This window comes from Ambystoma mexicanum, chromosome 5q, assembly GCF_040938575.1.
Source record: "Ambystoma mexicanum isolate Mex_15411 chromosome 5q, UKY_AmexF1_1, whole genome shotgun sequence".
NCBI classification, from domain to species: domain Eukaryota; kingdom Metazoa; phylum Chordata; class Amphibia; order Caudata; family Ambystomatidae; genus Ambystoma; species Ambystoma mexicanum.
This window is the reverse complement of record NC_090933.1, coordinates 564,169,296-564,187,914: the sequence shown is the minus strand read 5'-3', so window position 1 is coordinate 564,187,914 and position 18,619 is coordinate 564,169,296. Positions and strand designations below refer to the sequence as shown.

Sequence of the window (18,619 nt, the reverse complement as noted above, 5' to 3'; positions counted from 1 at the left end):
TGGATCCTTTTAGCACAATATTCAGAGTTGGTCTCCCTTGTTCAAGCTCAGACCATGCAATCTCACTTTCTACGTTTTCCTCTTCATATCAAAATATGAAAACTTTCGAATGTGCGAGGGGTTTTGCTTGACCGTCGCCAGACCACTTCGATTCGCTTCACACAATGTTCTTACTTTAGTGTCTGCCACCTCTTGGCTGAATACCTTTACAGAGACCTTTGATTGAGCACCCACGAGGCGCTGGACCACTGTCACTGGTTCAAACATTCATCAGCAATTTAGCTTTACTCGCGTCTTTAATCTCACATGTTTAACAATGTTCGTTCCTGCGCTCGTTGTACAATGTTGCCGCTTGCAACCTTGACTTCAACACAGACCGGTCTTGCATCAGCCTCCCCAATGCACCGGCTGTGTTGACCTCTCTGGCTCTACTTTGTTCTTGGAGTCAAGGACGATAACATGGCGGCTGCTGCTTCTCCTCGTCTTGGTCAGCTATGCAGGACAGCCTCTGGTATCTCCGACACACAACGCAGGATTCTTTAGCTTGGTTTCCTGGCGTTACATTTTCTGATCTACAAGGTTTTTGAAAGTAGCGGTTTCAAATCGGAAAGGTCAAGCGTTTTTCCTTCATTGCGAACCCTCCTTGGTTTCCCGTCTTTCTCGCCTCATTCATTTGCCTTCTCGAAACTGCTGCTCCTTTGTGTGCTTTGCCTCGCTCAGAGTGTGCTTTCGTGCTCCGCCTTTTATCCATGTGGAGAAGTTTAATGGAAGTCGGTGTGGGTGATTGTCAGTAATTGCCTGACCATAGTAGTGGTACATGTCAGGTACCCTGCTTGGGTGTGAGTCTCTTTTCTCCTAGAATGGGCTGTCCATCTGGAAGTGTTTGTGAAGGGAAGGGGGGGAAAAGTTCCCATGTATTCTACCTGGTAGGATGGGTTAAAGGTGTTAGTGTCTCGCCATCCGGTGTCCCACTCCCACTCCCCGAAGATCCCTCACCCAGGTGATCCTCCTGCACTGGTCCACCCCCAGAGTCTGGATCTAAAGACGATGGCCATGCCCTGGCTACCTGAGAGAGAGATCCCCGGGGGCTAGCGGGTGAGACACCATCTGGTTTCTCACAGTACACTGAACCCAGTAAATATAATAGTCCAAAGAAATTCTTACACAATAAATGTTATATTAGAAATACACATTTATTCTTATTTACAAAAAGAGGGTAGATAAATACTGAGTTCACTTAACCAACACACATAGGAATTCCTAATACTTTTCAGAGGTGATTACTTCAATAGTAGTTGCGGTTACAATTGTTATAGAGTTTGTTACTAATGACCGTTCTACAGTTTCATCGGTACTACTGTGCACTCGTTAAAGTTTACAGATATACAGTAATTGTATTTATTTAACAAAACCACATTAGATAAAGTCTTTAGGAAAAATGGTGGTTATACACAAAGCAGCACATTTTAAGGTGATAGCGACACTTCTGAGCTTCTAACGCTTTCAAAGTCCAATCCCTAACTATACAAAATGTAGGAGCCAAAGTATTGCAAAGTAGCAGAATAAGCAAAGTTCCTCAGGATACTTTCAGTCACTAGAAAAAGATGCTCAGCAAATATAATACAAGTTAGGGGGACCCTGTGAATAACGCCCTAAAGAACACAAGCTGACAAGCCTGGACCAGAGATATGGCTGGGCACCCAAACACCCATACAGGCACTCCAGCCACACTGGATTGACTCTTCGCCTCAAGGTAAGTTCTACCTTTCGCCCGACAGTATCTTAGGTTAGAAGAAGTAACTTGAGCTGGATTCTTTCCTGTGCAGCAGCGACAGACCCACTCTCCGGATTCCTCAGTCTTATGACGAGAGGACGGACTCTGAAGGGGATGTCACAGCAGCAGTCGAGAGAGAGGACCCTCAGCACTGATTTCTTTGGTCTCCTGTTTCAATCTTCGGTTTTGGCGCCTTTTTATTATCTCCAAACAAAAGACTGTTACAGCCCAGTCAATCTTCTTCGATTCTGAAGTCCTGCACTCTGGTGAGGGCACTTAGATGAGTGGGATCATTCCTCTGGAGGTCCAACTGGAGCCCACCAAGGTTCTGGGCAGATTCATCCACAACAAGATGTTGCACTGCAAATGGGTCTGAGGTCTCCTGGTATTCACGGTCTGCAGCTCTTGAAAGTTACAGCACCTCAGGAGATGGCTCTATTTGTAATTCTTCTTGAGGCTAGTTTGTCCCACCAGGCAAAGGGAAGGAGTCATCCTCTTTGGCACTCCTCTGTCGAGTAGTAAACAGGGTCAGGACAGCAGTGAACACTTAACGGGTACTGGACGGGTCTGCGGGCATCTCTGGTCATCTTCAGCTTTGGTTCTTCTGTTCCAGTGTTCGACTTGCCTTCTGCCTCAGGAACCTCACCTGATATTCAATTTTCCCCCTCACTCCTCTGCAAACTTTCTCAGCATTTAACAGAAAGGGGCGGCCCCCAGTGGGAACTGGTTCCATTCAGGCACTCTAGCAGACAAAGGGCAGAAGAGTGTTAAACTCCTCCCCTGTTTCCTGTCCTCACGGACACACTGGAACTTAGGCGGGGACTCCCAAGGGTTGCCGCAAAAGGCAAAGCTCACATTCAGACCGCCCCCTCACAGAATGTTGGAAGAAGTGCCAACTAAGAACAACCATGATAGAAATGGTGAAAAAATAAAGGAGCCACCATGTTAGCACATAGGTGACCCTACTGTGCATAACCGAGACTGTGAATACATTCTGCGGTAGTAAATTGCACAATAGTTGGTAGAATACGTCCACTGCCACCAGCCATACCTATAGGGTTGTCTATATGACTAGAAAGTCATAGGAACAGAGAGAAGGGGTATCTCCTTAGCACTCCACATAAGGTGGTGTGTGCTAATCTCTCAGGTTAAAGTTTTAGGAGGCACACAAAGCATTCCTTTATAATTAAGAACATTAGTTCTTAAGGATAGTTAAAGAATCTCAAAGGAGGATCCACGAGGTCCCCAGTGACGCTGCACATAGGGTGCTGTGTGCTGCAAATGTTAAACACAGATGTGTTAAAAGAGATATGGAGGAACGCAGACTCAATAGAAAAGGTCAAACACAGAGCACAGAGTTCTAAAAGTTAGAGTGCATAACACTGAATTGGGGGGAAAAGGCTTCCTTCATTCAGGATAGAAGGAAAAAGGTCCAGAAGTACATTAAAAATGCTGGGGGTCTCACTAGGAGAGGGGATTAAGCATCAAACTGATAAATCTCCCCAACAGCAGTTCAGGCTGCAAACATGTTGGCATCTGTCTGAGCCGACAGCGACTCCATCTCAAACGTAGAAGTTCCCTCAGCTGAGTCGTGGACTGAGAGAAAGAAGGAAGTCTGACGGGAGACAATCGTTGCTGCTACAAAGCCTGTGTCGAGCCTCCACAACTAAGTACTGCAACGATAGTCTGCTGGGCATCCCTGTGACCGAGTCCGACCACCTGCTCCCGTCAAAAGTTCATTCTTCAGCCATCAAGGCCAGAAACCCAAACCAGAGCTGCTGTTGCCTCATCTTGGGGACCCAACTGTGACAACGCTGTTCTTCACCGAAGAAGGAATTGTCTCACTCCTGGGTACTTACCTGGGCAGTTGTTGTGTTGCTGTTCACTCCTTCTGACCTTGTTGAGTCATGTTGGGGTGGCCGACCCAACCGTGTTCTCCTGTGCCTTAGGACCTCCATCCGAGAGGCAGAAATCCTTCACAGGGCCTACCTAGTCCCCCTGAATCCTTTGAATCCAATAGAATTTCCTACTTGTTACGAAAAGCCTCTTATGTGAATTTGACAACTTTTACAGTGTCTCTCTTTCGAAGGGATTGTGTCCTCCGACCTATTCCTTATCTTTGATAATACGTTTCCAGCTTGCTGGCCTCGGAAATTTTTTCTGTAGAGGGCGCTGCATGTCGACGTTCGCCGAGTCGATGTCCCTCGACGGCCACCGTATCGGCGCTGACGTCACCATGCCCATAAATAGCCATGCGCTGCGTCCATTGCTCAGTTCTGTTTTTCTGCGCTTTGTGGGGCCTCGGAACATCGTTGCTCAGTTCAGTCAGATAATCTAATCTACATCTACTCGAATATACCAACTCGTTCTCGATGGCATCTTCATCGGAACCGACAAGGCCGCGATCCGACTTCAAAAAATGTCGAGACTGTGGTAAAAAAATTTCGATAACGGATCCACACAGGATCTGCTTGTGGTGCTTGGGAGCCGAGCACCATTTATCGGAGTGTGAGGACTGCATGTCCATGACGGCGAAAGCCTTGAAGGAGCGCAAGGGGAAGCTCGAGAGAGGTAAGTCAGTCAAAGCCTCCTTGAAAGCTTCTTCGGCCGAGTCGAGGCATTCGTCTCCTCGCCGTCGAAAACATTCCCATTCTAGATCTCGAAGTACTGCCCACCATTCGTCGAGATCAAGACACTCAAAGAAGAGACGTCGAAGATCCCCTTCCTCGTCTTCTGTTTCCCCAGAAAGGGTCTCCTGCCCCACAAAACACAGCTCTCATGCCGAGTGGGAGGAATTCAGGAAGAAAATGTTAAGCGTCTTCGAGAAAGCGGCCTCGACCCCCTCGAAGACAGCTAAGGCTGATACCCGGGTGAAAAACCCAAAAAATCAAAACTCCGCGAATCGCAGCACCCGGCGAAAACATTCCACCCGAGAGCGCCACGGGCCATCGGGTAAGAAGGCACCGTCTTCGACGCATCGGTCGATCGACTCGCCGACATTGACGCCGATGAAAGAGAAGACCACGGCTACTCCACAGCCAATGGTGATTCCAATAGCCTCCGGCACGACGCCGAGACCGTCGTCGATATCCTCCAGTAGGATCCCGATCCTCTCGAGTTCATCGAGGCCTCTTCCGGTTTTCTCGACGCCATTCTCGGCGCCTTCGAAGCCTGTCACATCGGCGTCGACGACATCGACGTTTTCTCGCCCAATAATGATGAGTTTGGCTCCTTCTGCCTTAGAAATGGGTTTTATACCATTTCAGAGGTCAGAGTACCCTGGATTATCTTCAATTTATGAAGAAGGGGAAGATTCTGACCAGGAAACCTTCGGGTTGCAGAGGACCACACTACCTGTTTCAGAGGATTTCACCTCTGAGGAAAGAAGATTGAAAGACCTACAGGAGTCATTACATGAGGCAAGTGGGCTGGACACTTCCCCAGAAGTGGATTTTGTTAAGCCAGACCCAGGGGAACATGCCGAAACACCCTGTAGAACCCTGATGGCAAGAATTATTGAATTCGTGGGTTGGTCTGCGCCTTTGCCTGTTTTTCAACAGGATGACCTGACAGACATATTAGACAAAGGTCCACAGGAGGATCCTGTGGTCCCCTTCCATACAGCCTTACAAAGAAAGATTGCATCTAACTGGGAAACTCCTGAAGTTATCCCTGCTGTCAATAAAAGATTATCAGCCAAGTATAGGGTAGCTGCAGCTGACCCTGAATACTTATCGAAACACCCGACTCCAGAGAGCCTGGTGGTCCAAGCGGCAACTTCATCAAGCAGCAGGACCGCTTACCCTACTGTCCCACAGGATAGAGATGACAAGAGGTACGATTCTATGGCAAAGAAAGTCTTCTCTGCTTGTAGTATGGCGTTGAAGTCCATCAACGTCACCTGTACGCTCGCCGGGTTCAGTCACACACTGTGGGAGTGTGCTTCATCAGCGGCTGACTGCATACCCGAAGGAGAGGAAAAGGAAACCTTCCTTAACATTATTAAAGATGGCAAAGATGCCATGTGCGAGTCACTTCAAACTGGCATAGATTCCGCTGACAGTATCAGCAGGGCCATGGCGGCAAGTACACAAATAAGTACACAAATCTGCAGGCATGCGTGGTTGCGAAAGTCTGGCTTTGCTCCAGATGTACAGGCCAGACTTTTGAATATGCCCTTTGACGGCTCTTCATTATTCGGAAAAAAAAGGCTGATGACAGTCTGGAAAAGTTGCAGACATCTAAAGCAGCAGCAAAATCTTTAGGAGCTGCTATCCGCCAAACTCCTTTTCGCCCCTCCGGAACCTCTGGGAGAGGAAAGTCCTTTCGCTATTATTCCGCATTCGGGAGAGGCAGAGGACAGCCGGCTCAAAGAGGCCAAAGTAGATCCACCCGAGGTGGACGGGTCAAAGGTACTAATGCCGCAGCAGCAGCAGGTGCCCCCAAACCACTCTGAGGTCTTTACACACAAGCCACCTGTAGGGGGCAGGTTAACTCACCATCTGACTGAATGGCAGGCTATTACGTCAGATGCTTGGGCATTGGAGACAGTTGCCCAGGGTTACTGCCTACCCTTTCTACACATCCCTCAGAGTCATCCACCGGTGAACAGCTCTCTAAAAGTTCCAGATCTGCTCCTCTTGCAGGAAATTATAGACCTGCTAGAGAAAGGTGCCATAGAACCGGTACCTGTAGCGGACAGGAACAAGGGCTGGTACTCCCCCCTACTTTCTCATACCAAAGAAGGATGGAGGACTGAGACCCATCCTGGACTTGCGAGAATTAAACAAGTTCCTCAGGAAGGACAAGTTCAAGATGGTAACTCTCTCTCAGATCCTTCAGGCCTTCCAGCTCCAGAACTGGCTGGTATCTCTGGACCTTCAGGATGCTTATTTCCATGTGCCAATCCATCTCAAACACAGGAAATACCTGAGGTTCGCAATTGGCGACTCTCGTTATCAATTTCGAGTTCTGCCATTTGGGCTGACCTCCGCCCCGAGGGATCTTCACCAAGCTAATGTCGGTAGTGGCTGCGAGTCTAAGGAGGGAAGGGATCCACGTCTACCCCTACCTGGATGATTGGCTGATCAGGGCTGTATCTTCGGAACAAGCTCAGACCCAGCTAGATTATGTCTGACACTTCCTTCACAAACTGGGCTTCTGCCTCAATTTAAAGAAGTCACAGAGGATACATCACAGAGACTCCAGTGCATTGGAGCGGTCCTGGACACTTCCCTGGGAAAAGCCTCGCCACCAGAGGTGAGGGCTCAAGATATTCTGCAGATGGTCAACAAGTTTCAAAATGCCCAACGTCTCCCAGCCTTCGACTTTTTGAGGTTGCTAGGCCTCATGGCATCCTGCATCTTCCTTGTGCCAGAGGCTCGCCTGAGAATGAGATCTCTTCAGTGGGCACTGAGAACTCAGTGGTCGCAATTCTCAGGGAGAATGACAGATCTCCTCCGGATTCCGGACAAGTTAGCCTTCGACCTTCAATGGTCGGCCTATCCAGAGAACATCTTGAAAGGAGAACTGTTTTGGCAACCATGGCCAGAGATAACAGTAGTCACAGATGCCCCACTCACGGGGTGGGGAGCCCATGCCAACGACTTGACCATCAGCGGTCGTTGGTCTCCATCGGAGTCCAGACTACACATCAACCTATTGGAGCTGAGAGCCATCAGACTAGCGCTGAAAGCTTTCCTGCCATCAGTACAGAGGAGAAATGTCCTAATAATGACGGACAACACGGTGGCCATGCACTACCTCAACAAAAGAGGAGGCGTAGGGTCACTGCCACTGTGCAGAGAGGCAATGCAGCTCTGGTTTTGGGCAATTCAGGAAGGAATCTCTCTATCGGCAGTCCACCTAGCCGGAGAGAAGAACTTGACAGCGGACGCTCTGAGCAAGCAGAGCACAGTCTCCCACGAGTGGGAGCTAGCTCAGGAAGTCCTTCAAGAGATCTTTGCCCTTTGGGGAACCCCTCAGGTGGATCTGTTCGCCACAAGCACCAACAAGAAGTGCAATCTGTTCTGTTCAAGGGAATTTCCCCCGAGAGGAGCTCTAGGAGACGCGTTCGTAGTGGACTGGGAGTTTCCACTCCTTTACGCGTTTCCAACTGTCCCTGTTATTCCTTCTAGATATGTCCATCTGCCCTCCAATCCGTCTTCCACTCAAAGAGAATCTTCTCTCGTTGAAGGAAGGTCAGGTTCTCCATCCAGACATCAGAACCCTCAACCTTCACGCTTGGCTTCTGAAAGGGTGAGGTACAAGGATTTTGATCTCCCTGATGACGTCATGGAGGTGTTGCTTTCGGCCAGAAGGCCAGCAACAAAGTCTTTATACCACTGCCGTTGGCACAAATTTTGCAGCTGGTGTAGAGAAGAGGATATCGACCCCTTTTCATGTGGTACACCAACGGTGTTATCGTTTCTACTCTACTTGGCAAACTCAGGCCTTCAAGTTGGCATTGTAAAAGGCTATCTCGCAGCGCTTTCAATCTTCAAGCACACTGCGGAGGAACCATTGTATTTCAAACTACCTCTATTGATACAATTTCTCAAGGGATTAACTAATGTTTATCCTCCAAAACCATTCCAAGTTCCCTTATGGGACTTAAATTTAGTCTTAAACTTCCTAATGGGCACTCCGTTCGAACCACTTCACTCTTGTTCGCTGAGATTTCTCACGCTTAAAACTGTTCTATTGGTAGCACTAACATCTGCTAGGAGGGTGAGCGAGCTACAAGCTCTCTCCGGTAAACCCCCACGTACAATTTTCCACAAGGACAAAGTTGGCCTGCAGGTGAAGCCTAATTTCCTCCTAAAGGTATTTCCTGAATTTCATATTACTCAGAAGATTACCTTACCTTCGTTCTACCCTCCTCCCCATCCGGGGAAAGAGGAAGAAAGGCTACATAGGCTGGACCCAAGGCGAGCTCTAAGCTTTTACATCAGCAGAATGGCTAGGATCAGGCAAGCAGACCAACTGTTTGTAGGATACTCCGGTCACAAGTTGGGATTACCCATAACAAAACAAACCATTTCCAGGTGGATTATTTTGGCCATTCTGGAATGTTACAAACTGGCAGGGAAAGAGCCACACCAAAATCTTAGGGCTCATTCAACCAGGGGTATCGTAGCCTCTTCGGCCCTCCAAAGAGGGGTACCGGTCAGAGACATATGTGCGGCTGCCACATGGTCGTCCACACATAGATTCACAAAATTTTACAACCTGGATTCCTCCACTAGTCAAGAGAGCAGATTTGGCAAAGCCGTACTACATTAGGTCCATCCCTGAAGGGATGCATGACATTCGTACTCCCACCTCCAATTACATGCCACTGCTATGGGAGTCTATCAAAGATAAGGAATACGTCGGAGGACACAATCCCTTCGAAGAACAAGTTACTTCTTACCTTGTAACGTTCTTTCGATGGGATGTTCCTCCTCCGTATTCCTTATCGCCCCTCCCATCCATCCCCACAGTAATACTTCCCTTGTGATTGCAGCTTGCACTCCTTCAAGGTCAATAACCAATTCAGGCATGACTTTTCTTATGCTACGAAACGTAACTGAGCAACGGACGCCGCGCGTGGCTATTTATGGGCATGGTGACGTCGGCGCCGATACGGTGGCCGTCGAGGGACATCAACTCGGCGGACGTCGACGCGCAGCGCCCTCTACAGAAAAAATTTCCGAGGCCAGCAAGCTGGAAACGTATTATCAAAGATAAGGAATACGTCGGAGGAACATCCCATCGAAAGAACGTTACAAGGTAAGAAGTAACTTGTTTTTCTCTGTTCTGTCGCACACAGGGCACTCATTCCCCAAATAGGGTGGGACATATAAAGTTTAGGCCTATGCAAAGTTATTTACATACCACTATTACTAAACAATTGAATGTTGGTTGATGAATACTGTGCTAAACTGAAGCTATTCTTAATACTTACCTGTTCCTCATCTAAGGGTCAACAGTTGAACTGAGTATTGCAACAGCAAATGTCCTACTTTATATATTTGTGAAACCTTTCTTACTTGCATGAATTGCATATTGATTTTAACATTGCCTTAGTGTATATAATAAATAACCATATTTATAAATAACTACAGTTTGTGTATGTTTCCATGACTAGAAGTGTGCCCAAAGGTCTTTGTACTCACCTACAGCCCTCCTCCTTCCTAGACTCAGCATGGCTGCTCGACCATAGCTATCAAACCTTTTAGGTAGTTCAGACCAAACCTAAGAGTTGGAGCCCTGTAAACCTAAGAGTGAGTCTTCTACAGTCCTACCATAGGTGGACTTAAGTAAAATTCCCTAGCAAAGAGCCTGTCTAACCTCACCAACGTCTATGAGCAAACTGGAGAAAAGTGAACTGGGGAGGAGGTAATAATATTAGAGGATGAGTGAGGAAAGGAGAAGACCCCTGGTTATAAAAATCCAGACCCAGGGGCAGAAACACAGTCTGAGTGTGTAAGCAAATGGAGAGAACTCTGTAGCTGCTGATATTTCATGGGAGCCCGAACATAGGCGGCTCAGTGTCGAGGAGACATCGGATCCTCACCCCTGCAAAAGACCATGTAATTAAACCACTAATATATATCATAGAGGTTCTGTTTGTTGGATCTATGTGATCACTGCGCCGCCCGTAATGACGGCCACGAAAATGTCAACCTCCATTACGGCGCGATCACATAGATCACTCATTGCCTGAATCCCCCTAGCCCCCCCCAATGTACTTCCCTTCTTGGCAGCACAGATGTGTGCCATTGACTCACCTCTCTCCCCTGCGGTGTCGGTTCCCACATACTTTTTTTTAAAAAATATTTTTATTTTATTTAATAAAATCAAACAAACACACTACAACTGTTTCAAAACGTAGAAAGCATCATATTCCAACATATTTTCAAACTCCCCAACTCCCCCCTCCCACCTTAAAAAAGCCGGTTCTCACATGTCGTTTACGGGAACATCATTGGGTGGCACAATACTTAGGCAGCCATCATCCGGGTCCTCTGTTTCGTTGTCACCCTCGTGAGGGTTTGCCAACGAGGCCACCAATTGCCGCCAGGCCAGCAAGGGCCCTACTTCCTCCTCGCCCCCCCTAGTGACCGCTTCAAACCAGACTACGGATTCAGCTTCCGCCCACCTCAAGAGGTCTGTCCACCATAACTCCACCCTAGGTCTGTGGGCCGCCTTCCAGCCCATGGCAATCCTACGTTTGGCCAAGACATAAGCCAGGTCCTTTATCTTGCTTATGTGTTTCAAATGCCGGGGTCTAGGGAAAAGCCCAAGCATGCATGACCAGGCGGATTCCACATCCAGCACCACCCCCCCGCCGGCCAGTTTCGTCTTGACCTCGTCCCAAAATCTATGCACCTCCGGGCAAGCCCAGAACATGTGTAGCAATCCCGCATTCACCTCCCCACACCTGGGGCATTGCTGCATAGCTGATCCCCCAAACCTTGCAATCTTCCCAGGGGTTAAATAAGCCCTGTGGGTTACATACAGTTGAAGCTGTTGGAATCTCGCGTTCCGGGACACCTTTTTGTGGTACCTCTGAGCCCGTTCCCACTGCCCATCCGTCATGGGTCCTCCCACCTCCTCCTTCCAATCTTGTCTCAATTGGAGCAACTCCTTCCCTGTCCTTACTCGCAGGAGCTCATATATCCTCGATATTTCGTGCCCGCCCTCCGATACATCATACATGGTTTCCAGGGAGGCGTCAGGGTCTTCCGCCAGCACTGTCTCAGGCCATCTTTCTCTAGTCTTTTTCACAAGCCTAGTGTAGGTTATATATTGGCCACCATGTACTCCCGTCTCTTCCTGCAACCTCTGAAAGTCCATTGCCTCCCCTTCCTGCCATATGTCCCCGAGGGTGGCTAGGCCTACCTGTTCCCAGTATCTGCAGACCGAGTCAAGTAGTTGGGGGTCGCTCCCGCACAGCGCCGCCAATGGGGCCTGCTGGGAGTACGGCTCCGAGTCCCCCCCCAATCTTCCATGTCCTGTGCCAGATCTCCCAGCCCAGCCTCAGCAGCCGCCCCTTGCCCACCAGTTTGTCTCTGCCCAACCTCACCACTTCCATCAGAAAGTATGGGGCTGTATCTCCACGCAGTAGCCTGGCTTCCGCCGAGTCTTCAGCCGAGAGCCACCTGGCCACGTACTGCAGCTGCCCCGCCAGGTAATAGAGTTCGAAATTAGGCAGGCCTATCCCCCCCCCCCGTCACACGGGTTCTGGAGCTTCCACAGAGCCACCCTATTCCTAGAGCTGCCCCACACGAAACCCCTACACACGCTGTGAAGTTTCGCAAATAGGCACCTGGGTATCAGAAACGGGACGTTTACGAAGAAGTGCAAAAGTCTAGCACGTACTGTAGGTTTTCCTCTGGGTAGCGCAAATAAAGGAGCATATCATCCGCATATAATGATATCAGATGCTCTCCACTGGCAGTGTTTATGCCCACCTCCCCATATTGTTGTCGCAGGCATATTGCCAGCGGCTCCAATGCCAGTATATATAGCATGGGTGACCAGGGGCATCCCTGTCTGGTCCCCCTGCCTAATTGCCAAGAATCTGAGACTATGGACCCTGTCTTGACCCTCGCCATCGGGGTGCTATAAAACAACTGGACCCATCTGAGGTATCCAGGTCCCATTCCGTACCCCTTCAGGACCGCTTTCAGCCAGGGCCATCGTACCGAGTCGAAGGCCTTGACCATGTCTAACGACACTATAGCCAGCTCGCCCGTGTCTTCCTCAGTTTGGTCTATGACATGGTGTAGCCTCCTGTGGTTATCGGTGATGTTCCTACCTGGAACATATCCCGTCTGATCTGGGATCTTAATCACCTTATTCAGTCTATTAGCCAGCACCGCCGTGAGTATTTTGCTGTCCTGGTTAAGCATGGACAATGGTCTGTAAGACCCGCGCTCCACGGCCGGTTTGGCTGGTTGTAGGAGTGGGATGATTACAGCCTCACGGAGGGACAACGGGAGTTCTCCCTGCTCATAGGCCTCGTTGAAAGTAGCAAGCAGTGGCAGAAGCAACTCTTGCTGGAATGTTTTGTAGAACTCGCTGGGCAGCCCATCCGAACCCGGCGCCTTGCAAGTGGGCAAGTTCCGAATCACTACCTCCAGCTCGTCTGAGGTGACGGGTGCGTCTAACTCAGAACGTTCTAGATCATCTAAGGTGGGCAGCTCAATGTCCCCCAATGTGTCCAGTATGTCTTGACCCATATCCTCCCCCGTGTCCTCATACAAGTGTCTGTAAAACTTAAGGAATTCCTCATTTATCTCTTTCTGGGTGTTGCATATGCAACCTCCCTCGCCCTGAATCTCACTAATCACCGAGCGGGGGTGTCTCACTCTTATACAGCCAAGCCAGCAGTCTGCCCGGCTTGTCCCCCCCTGCATGTATCCTCTCCATATATATTTCCTGTAGCTGAGTCTGCACAGTCTATCCCAGAGTGCGCTGCAGGACAACTGTAGCTCCTCTACTTTGGTTCTGTTATCATAAGCGGTGCTCTCGCAACGCGTGAGCTCCTCAGCTCCCTTTCCGCCTCCCGGAGCTCCCTTTCGACCACCCTCCCCCCCGTAGCCCCTTAGCTTGGGAAATGGCTACCCCACGCACCACCACCTTAAACGCTTCCCACAGTGTGCCCACAGAGCCTACGCTTCCCGTATTTGTATCAGAGTATTCTTCAATGGTATCCCTCAGGCCCTCCTGAAACCCCTCATCCTGCAGAGCCTCGGTCCTAAGTCTCCATGTAGGGATCCGCGGTTGTGGGGGCTGGTGTCTCCAGTCTACCACCAAGGGGACGAGTGGTCCGACAGCACTCGGGCCTTGTATTCCGCTCCTTCTATATCTCTCACTATCTCGGCTGTTACAAACACGTAGTCTAAACTTGTGTACAAATCATGTGGCGCTGTGTAGTGATGTAGCCTTCTCCACGCATCCTCTAGGCCTAGGTCTTTCAGTAAGGTACTCACTTCTCTGTTTTCCAAGAGACCCGTTACCACCACCATTCTACCCTCCGGGTCCACCGTACAAAAAAGCACCCGAAACGGCACGTGGGTGGCCACCCAGGTGACAACTCCTCTGGCATACGCCGAGTACGCCGCCCCCACAAAAGTGCCCTTCCATTTTCTCCTGACCACCTCCAGCCTTTCCCTAGTGAGGTGGGTCTCTTGCAGCAGGGCTATGTCTACGCACATCCTCTTTAAATACAACATCACTTTGTTACTTTTAAGGTAGCTGTTGAGGCCCTGTACATTCCAGGTCACGATTCTGAGATTACCCGATGCCATCCGGTCGGTCTATCTCCATCCGCCCCTTCCCATAATGTTCCCCACCTAGGGTCGTTTCCTGGCTCTTTCCCTTCTATTCACGAACAGTGCCCCCCTCCCCCTTCCCCAACCTCACACCACTGCACATAACCCCCCCCCCACCGCCTCCCCGCCAACCCCCAACAATAGCTCAGCTCCATCCCTGGATCTCAGGCCTACCCACGTCTGGACCCGTCTCGTGACCAAGAACAAGGACCCTGCGGGGTGTCACCAATCTAACAGTGACCTAACTAAATATACTACTATCGGGTGCAGAGGTTGCTCTCCAGGAGCTCCCAGTCATCTATTTAGGAGAAGTGAATTCAACGGGACCCTCCGGCAGATGCCGTGACTTCCTCCACACAAGCACAATATCAAACTATATTCCAGTCCTAATGTCATAGCTATGGCCTCACGGGTGCCTCTGCCACGTGCTACTTATCTCCAGGCGCTTCTGTCTGGGCATCCGATTCCTGAGGTCGACCTTGCATATCCAACCATTCCATCGCTTCGCTCGGCGTCTCAAAGAAGAGGGATCTGTTCTTATAAAACACCTTTAACATGGCGGGTTAAAGCAACATGTAGCGGTGGCCTGCTTCTCTAAGCCTCCTCTTCACCGTTCCAAAGTTCATTCGACTCTGCTGTACGAGCAGCGTATAATCCGGATACGCCGTTATATTCGCTGACCCCCTTTCTATCGTGCCTCCTTTCCGGAAAAATTTGAGAATCTTCTCGCGGTCATGATAGTTCAAGATCTTCGCGATCAACGGCCGCGGGGGGGCTCCTGGGGCCGGTCTCCTGGTCAGGGCCCTGTGCGCCCTTTGGACCGCGAACCCCTAGGTCAGCTCCCCGCCTGTAATCTCCTGCAAAAGCATGGTTTCAACGAAATCCGTGGGGTTCAATCCTTCCATTCCCTTCGGTACCCCCACTATGCGAATGTTGTTGCGCCTGGCGCACCCCTCTGCCTGCTCTGCTCTGTCCTCCAAATTGCCCACTCGTTGCACGAGGGCATGAAGCTCCTTGGCCTGTGTGTTGCACGACTCTGTGGTCGGTGCCAACTCCTTCTCCAGTTCCCCAATGTGCTCCGCGATCGTTCGCACATCCTGGCGCAACAGGTTCACCTCTTCTGGGACCGCTCCTATCTTAAGGTTTAGGCCCTCTTGCAGCTCTTTCATGGCCAGGCCCAGCTTCGTCTCCCAGGCCACCTTCAAGTCGGCAATTGCTGCCAGCACCTCCTGGATGGTACCCGGTGGGTCCGTCGCCGCAGCGGGGGTTTCTTTGCTCTTGCCCCCTTCCGTGCCCGAGGTCGACCTAACGTAGGTCTCCATCGTGGGCTGTTTGATCCGGGGTCGCACCACCTTGGAGGACATCCTGCGGCGTCGGTTGGGCCCACGCGCCCAGCTGTATACTCGCGGGTTTCGCTCGCCGGCCTCTTCACAGCGAGGTTCCGCTGGACCCGGGTTCACTCTGCTAGCCCACCACGTTCCAGGGCCTCTTCAGTGTGGGCTCGCCCTTATGTTTTTGCCTTCTGCCAGAGGCGCATGCGACCCATCTGTCTGGTTGGGCTTGCCCACGTTCCGACCAACTTCCTCAGCTCATCGGACCATTTATGGCCCTTTGTCCACAGACGGCCATCTTGGGTGCTCCCCTTCCTTTGCGCGACCGCCACCTTCTTCAGAGTCTAGTTCCATGGATATGCAGGCCCTCATTACAACTCAGGCGTTAAGGGTTTAACGGCGCCGTCGGCGCCGTTTACCCTTAACGCCTGATTCCCATTTTAACGCCTGCTTTTAGCAGCCATTAAAATACAAGGGGCTAAGCCGCCTTGGTGCTAATTACGGCACCGTAATTTACGGTGCCATAATTAGCGCCTTCCCCACTAAAAATTATGCCCTATGGGGCAAAAATGGCAATGGGGAAAGGGCCATGGTGAATGGGGATTTACCGCCCCGCCAAGCTTGGAATGGGGCGGTAAATCCGCCATCCACCATGGCGTTAATGTAAATTACGCCTTGACGGTAAAGTTGAAAACTTACCCCCAAGGTTGTAATGAGGGCCGCAGTCTCGCTGGTGGGGAGGGCACTCACCATGTGCCCCCCACTTTCATATGCCTTTGGTTACACCGTGGGCTCGAAAGTCCGCCAAAAACCATCACTTCTTCCCAGGATTAGGATCGGATCATCGGGAGCTCCTCCAAGGAACGTCCTCTCACGTAGCATTAAGCCACGCCCTCGGTTCCCACATACTTGTGGGTCAGAGCTTGCGCCGCAGGGTCCTTTTTTTTTTCTTTCTTAAACATTATCCCCCGCTCTCCATGTAACGGAAGCAGGGAACATATCTGCAGTCCCCAACCCCCATTACACTGACTAAGGGGAGCGGGGGACACCCCCACAATCCCTGCTCCCTTTAGTCGGTGTAATGGGGGTCAGGATTTTTGCACTGCCCCCAGGCGCAGTATTAGTAATGTCTTGTGGCAACATTTTGGTATGATTCCCTGTATGTTCATGAAGAGAGACTCGATTCCTGAGACAGTTCAGTATAATTGGAAGGGCACTGTCCTACATATACTGTTGAGAAGCAGCTAGGTTCTATAACCCTGACAATGTTATGATGCCAAAAAGCAGTTGAGCAGTACAGTGTTCTGGTTTCAAGAAGCAACTGGGCATTATACCCATGAGACTGTCAGGAAGCATACAGGGCGATATAACACTCTCCCTAGATCATGCAATTAGAAATTTAGAGGGAGACAAATATCCCTAATAGATTTTGAGACTTTTTCACATTTTAGGTTATCCATTAGTTTTTTAGAAGGCTCATAGAAGCAAACCCCTTTTGCCCTTTGTCCTAAAGTCGTTGATCCCACTTTTTATTCTGACAAGATTGAAGTCCTTGAAACTGTTATCACATGTCATTTTATTAGTTGGTGTTAGGCAGAACAGTAAACCCACTTGGTAGCAGTCTGTACCACCCAGATTTACCTGGTAGCTGTAGCTGAGCAGTCAGACTTCCCTCAAGAAGAGTTAGGCAGTATGCAAAGTATACTCAATAGGCACTCAGGTACAATAATACAAGCAAACACTGACCAGAGCTTTGGTATCAAAGTATATAGTTATTTATTTAAAAACACACAGTTGAAACGCACCAGCACTCTTATTGTAAAATATTCTAAACACAGTTACTATTGTAATATATACACCCCGTTTTCCTTATCAGAAAAATCACAGTAAAACACACTTATTTTCATACAGAGGTGAGCGCTTAACTAAATTGCACTCTATTAAGTTTGTGAGAAAAGGGGGGGGAGACAGAATATGAAGAGGTACACCACTCTAGGATTTAGGAACACTGTTAGCAAGGCAGAGAGCAAAAGGTCATTGGTGAGCCAAAGTCCAAAGGCTGGGCCCACTCTTAGAGAGAGCAGAGCACAAATGCGCCCCAGATCACACAGTTACACTAGGCTTAGAAAGTCCTTCAGAGGGTTCAAAGAGAGTTTAGAGAGGCTTAGGAAAGTTTAGCCAGGGTGTCCCAGGCTAACCCAGGTTCAAAAGCCGGGGGCTAAATCTACCCCGTACAGTTGGTAGCAAGGGAAGCCAGGCGGGACACGGTACCTTTAAGTGGGAAGGATCCTCCAGCGGTGACAGTTGTTCCTGTAGTGGGTGCAAGTTGCATCGTCGTCCAGGGGAAGAGAAGATCTCGACTTGGAGGAAAGATGAAGGTCGTTGCACTACCAGGGCAGAAACCAGCCGCAGAGTTTTCCGGTTAAAGGTGGTACCTTTGTCTCGCGGTTGTGGTAAAACGTGGTATCCCGGTTGCCGGGGTGCTTGGCACGGGCAAGACGGCCACGAGATACGTCGGGAAAGTGAAAAGACGGTGAAACTGGTTATCCCCACCAGTCAAAGGAAGAAGACTCTCCGGCGGGAGATCTCCTCTGTCGTTGGGAAAAAGTGGTGAGACGGTCCAGCAGGGCTCCACCGGTAGTGGTGTCATGGCAGGTCGGCTCAACTTCTCCCTCGTCGGATTCTTAGGTCCTGGGGCGACTTCTGAAGTTCCAGTCCCCAAAGCCCTGCTTTTATGCAGCAAACCCCTATTCACTCAGCCTAGCTGTCACTCAAACATGCTAAGTGGTGAGCCGGCCGGCTCACCAATTGGGCCAATCAGGACGGAGTGCGACTTGAGTTGCCTAGGCAACTCAGTCCAGGGTGCCTAAATTCCCCTCCACCCCTCCTAAGTACCCCAGACAGAGTGGCACCACTTTGGAGGGCTTCTGTGTAGAAGCCTGCCAAAAAGTGGAACAAAGGGCTCGACTTGGGTTGGAGTCACAGAAGAGAACACAAACGCCATTTTAGAATCAAGTTTTGGCAAAAAATACCAACCGGAGAATGAATATTAATTAAATAAAGATAGTAGCCTAAAACAATGGGAAATCCCATAGGAAAATATTTGCGGTAGAATATAAAAAGTAGTATCCACTGCCACCAGCCAAAACTCGATCAGGGGGGACGGAGACGTGCCCCTTCGACTAACA

At 49.9% G+C, this 18,619-nt stretch overlaps 1 protein-coding gene across 3 annotated transcripts in view; it reads left to right on the top strand.

Annotated features, from left to right (window-relative positions):
• RB1CC1 (RB1 inducible coiled-coil 1) overlaps positions 1–18,619 on the top strand; it is a 1,537,866-nt gene that overhangs the window by 1,174,348 nt on the left and 344,899 nt on the right. The window lies entirely within an intron of this gene.